Source organism: Schistocerca gregaria, unplaced genomic scaffold (assembly GCF_023897955.1).
Source record: "Schistocerca gregaria isolate iqSchGreg1 unplaced genomic scaffold, iqSchGreg1.2 ptg001139l, whole genome shotgun sequence".
In the NCBI taxonomy this organism is placed as follows: domain Eukaryota; kingdom Metazoa; phylum Arthropoda; class Insecta; order Orthoptera; family Acrididae; genus Schistocerca; species Schistocerca gregaria.
In genome coordinates, this window is record NW_026062471.1 from 17,501 (window position 1) to 22,500 (window position 5,000).

Genomic DNA, 5,000 nt, shown 5'->3' on the forward strand with positions numbered 1-5,000 from the left:
CCGGGAGTGTGTCCCGGGGGCCCGCGCGAACACGCAAGCGTCCGCTCAATTATTCTGCAAACAGGAGGAGGCCGAGCTCCCCTGCACGATACACCTCGAAACCCTCTCAGGTCCCGGCGGCGCGCAGCGCCGTCCTAGGTACTTGGTCGGTTTCGAGAGAGGCGCAATCGCCCGGAGTTAGGCGAGTAGACGGTTTTAGTGCGAACACCCTTGCTCCCAACTGAGCTTGCCGCTGCCGACAGAGGCCCGGGAGCGTGCTGTCGTGGCATTGCCGGCGGGAGACAACACGCGCCACCTATGGTGACCGGCAGCTCCAACGCCAGCGCCACACAAGGGCAAAGCCCCACTTGGGTGCAGAAGCGAACTCTCCCAGCACAGCGCACGCGCCAACACGTCCGCACAACTGCGATACAAACCACCTGCGAGAACCGCTGGGGCGACCGAGCAGCAGACGGCGTCGCGGCGCCGAGTGCCAGGCGGCGGCGCATCCTCAACGCACACAGTCCTCAATCAGACCAGCACACTGCAGATGTCCACCGCGCTTCGCACCGGGCTCGGCTGAACCAACTTTGGCCGCCAGGCGCCGCGTGCAGGGTGCGCCGCAGCGTAGCTGCGCCGCCTGCCGGGCCCGTCGGCTGGCGCTCCTGCCACTCGGCGCCCCCCACCAGCCGCCTGTTGCGCGTGCGCCCACGCAGCGCGCGGCCAACACGCCGGGCGGCCCCCCTTCACCGGCCGGGAACAGTCCCACCAAGCCACCGCCGCGTATCGCTTCATACCCACATGGGCCTAGTCACGCGTGTGGATGTGGCGGGTACCGCTGAAACAACCGGTTAATAGCTGTACCGATCGTCGCCATCACAGATTCACCTCCAGCGTGAACAACCGCTCAACAACGGATTTCCAGTTCATTTGCGTATCTTGGGCAGTAAACGTAGATGTCCACCTACATTTGCGAATTCAACAATTCTTGCATGCCAGGATGTCATGTGTCACGACACGCTACATCAGACCACATACACACTGCGACATGTGCAGAAGAGAACACGTGGAAGGTGGCCCGCGCACGTATGCGATGTACCTTCCGCGATCCACTGTCAACCGGCATCTGCGGCATGTCCCAGATATGGAACGCGGTCCACCAGGGTAGCACTTTGTGTGAGGCAATACGACAAAGTCGGAATACACGCGTCACTACATCAGACGGCTCACGCTGACCTGACCTGACCTGACTCACCGCACCACCACCCCCAGCGACCCAGGGTGACATACAATGCGTTCGTACGTTCCTCCCACACGCCTCTACGGCGTACCACAGTGCAACCTAGCTGTTATTGGGAGACGAGACAAGTAGCATCAAGCACAACATATGGAAATTGAGATTCGACACCGTTGGGCACAGCCAGCGTACGGTCACACGTATCACACTACTTCACTCTGTACGTAACGACCGATGATCGGTACAGCGTGTGGGTTACGCGTACGACATCAGCGGACAATGGACACAGACCATACCACGACGTACACTGAGGGCGTCGACATCTGAATGCAACTGAACAGCTGCGAGGCTCATTTAACACTCAAACGCCAGACCGACCAGCTTGAGAGGACAGAGACACAAAGAGGGGGACAGAGGGGGACAGAGGGGGGGGAGGGGGGGGGTCGGCGATATAGTCCTATTGCAGTACAATTGACAGTGGATAGCAGGAATATGTGGAAAGTAAGCAACACTCGCAAGACATCTACATGAGGATAACAACGACACCAGAGATTCCGAGCAGTGAACTATGTTAGGCAAAGGGACAACGTGGGTTAGGTTAAGGGACAACGTGGGTTAGGTTAAGGGACAACGTGGGTTAGGTTAAGGGACAACGTGGGTTAGGTTAAGGGACAACGTGGGTTAGGTTAAGGGACAACGTGGGTTAGGTTAAGGGACAACGTGGGTTAGGTTAAGGGACAACGTGGGTTAGGTTAAGGGACAACGTGGGTTAGGTTAAGGGACAACGTGGGTTAGGTTAAGGGACAACGTGGGTTAGGTTAAGGGACAACGTGGGTTAGGTTAAGGGACAACGTGGGTTAGGTTAAGGGACAACGTGGGTTAGGTTAAGGGACAACGTCGGTTAGGTTAAGGGACAACGTCGGTTAGGTTAAGGGACAACGTGGGTTAGGTTAAGGGACAACGTGGGTTAGGTTAAGGGACAACGTGGGTTAGGTTAAGGGACAACGTGGGTTAGGTTAAGGGACAACGTGGGTTAGGTTAAGGGACAACGTGGGTTAGGTTAAGGGACAACGTGGGTTAGGTTAAGGGACAACTTGAGTTAGGTTAAGGGACAACTTGAGTTAGGTTAAGGGACAACTTGAGTTAGGTTAAGGGACAACTTGAGTTAGGTTAAGGGACAACTTGAGTTAGGTTAAGGGACAACTTGAGTTAGGTTAAGGGACAACTTGAGTTAGGTTAAGGGACAACTTGAGTTAGGTTAAGGGACAACTTGAGTTAGGTTAAGGGACAACTTGAGTTAGGTTAAGGGACAAATTGAGTTAGGTTAAGGGACAAATTGAGTTAGGTTAAGGGACAAATTGAGTTAGGTTAAGGGACAAATTGAGTTAGGTTAAGGGACAAATTGAGTTAGGTTAAGGGACAAATTGAGTTAGGTTAAGGGACAAATTGAGTTAGGTTAAGGGACAACTTGAGTTAGGTTAAGGGACAAATTGAGTTAGGTTAAGGGACAACTTGAGTTAGGTTAAGGGACAACTTGAGTTAGGTTAAGGGACAACTTGAGTTAGGTTAAGGGACAACTTGAGTTAGGTTAAGGGACAACTTGAGTTAGGTTAAGGGACAACTTGAGTTAGGTTAAGGGACAACTTGAGTTAGGTTAAGGGACAACTTGAGTTAGGTTAAGGGACAACTTGAGTTAGGTTAAGGGACAACTTGAGTTAGGTTAAGGGACAAATTGAGTTAGGTTAAGGGACAAATTGAGTTAGGTTAAGGGACAACTTGAGTTAGGTTAAGGGACAAATTGAGTTAGGTTAAGGGACAAATTGAGTTAGGTTAAGGGACAACTTGAGTTAGGTTAAGGGACAACTTGAGTTAGGTTAAGGGACAACTTGAGTTAGGTTAAGGGACAACTTGAGTTAGGTTAAGGGACAACTTGAGTTAGGTTAAGGGACAACTTGAGTTAGGTTAAGGGACAACTTGAGTTAGGTTAAGGGACAACTTGAGTTAGGTTAAGGGACAACTTGAGTTAGGTTAAGGGACAACTTGAGTTAGGTTAAGGGACAACTTGAGTTAGGTTAAGGGACAAATTGAGTTAGGTTAAGGGACAAATTGAGTTAGGTTAAGGGACAAATTGAGTTAGGTTAAGGGACAACTTGAGTTAGGTTAAGGGACAAATTGAGTTAGGTTAAGGGACAACTTGAGTTAGGTTAAGGGACAACTTGAGTTAGGTTAAGGGACAACTTGAGTTAGGTTAAGGGACAACTTGAGTTAGGTTAAGGGACAACTTGAGTTAGGTTAAGGGACAACTTGAGTTAGGTTAAGGGACAAATTGAGTTAGGTTAAGGGACAACTTGAGTTAGGTTAAGGGACAACTTGAGTTAGGTTAAGGGACAACTTGAGTTAGGTTAAGGGACAACTTGAGTTAGGTTAAGGGACAACTTGAGTTAGGTTAAGGGACAACTTGAGTTAGGTTAAGGGACAAATTGAGTTAGGTTAAGGGACAAATTGAGTTAGGTTAAGCGATAATCTGGTACAGCCACAGTTAGGTTAAGCGATAATCTGGTACAGCCACAGTTAGGTTAAGCGATAATCTGGTACAGCCACAGTTAGGTTAAGCGATAATCTGGTACAGCCACAGTTAGGTTAAGCGATAAACTGGTACAGCCACAGTTAGGTTAAGCGATAAACTGGTACAGCCACAGTTAGGTTAAGCGATAAACTGGTACAGCCACAGTTAGGTTAAGCGATAAACTGGTACAGCCACAGTTAGGTTAAGCGATAAACTGGTACAGCCACAGTTAGGTTAAGCGATAAACTGGTACAGCCACAGTTAGGTTAAGCGATAAACTGGTACAGCCACAGTTAGGTTAAGCGATAAACTGGTACAGCCACAGTTAGGTTAAGCGATAAACTGGTACAGCCACAGTTAGGTTAAGCGATAAACTGGTACAGCCACAGTTAGGTTAAGCGATAAACTGGTACAGCCACAGTTAGGTTAAGCGATAAACTGGTACAGCCACAGTTAGGTTAAGCGATAAACTGGTACAGCCACAGTTAGGTTAAGCGATAAACTGGTACAGCCACAGTTAGGTTAAGCGATAAAGTTGGTTAAATTTGGTATTGTGTGGGAAGGGGGCAGAGAGAGAGGGGGGGGGGGGTGGATAGTGGTGGCAGTACACGGATGCCTGAGTCACCGTCAGATACGTCACGTCGGTTCGATGCTTGTAGCAAGAGGCTGGCGGATGTGTGTCTCTCACTTCTGCAATTTTTCATGTGGTATAACACGAGGGCGGGGGATGATATTTGGTGCCCCTCTGTGTAGGATGTGTGTTGGTGGTGTTGATTTATCTGAGCAATGGTAGTTGTCGGAGGAGTGGGGTATTGTGCTTTTATAGGTGGACCTACTGCTCTGGTTATCATAGTGTCGACGGTGCAATGTGGCAGAGAGGATGCACTCGACATTGTCGCATTCCAGATGTTTACGTATTGTGTGTCTCCGTTGCAGGCCGAGAGTGGTGCATGTTCGAGTGTCTGGCTGACGTGCGATTCACGTTGTGTGCCCAGTCTTACAGCACGTATAGGGACATTCGCATAAATCATCTATATTTGGCCTTGCATCATTTACTAAGCAGTGCCGTGAGACGACCGAACTATTAGGAAAGTACTGATGTACCGCATAATGTTTACCTTCCACCACACGGCGAGTATCGACTGTGCCCAGCGTTGCCACCGCAGGCAGCGGTCACCGTCACCATTGTGCGGCGGAACGGAACATCTATATCCTCAG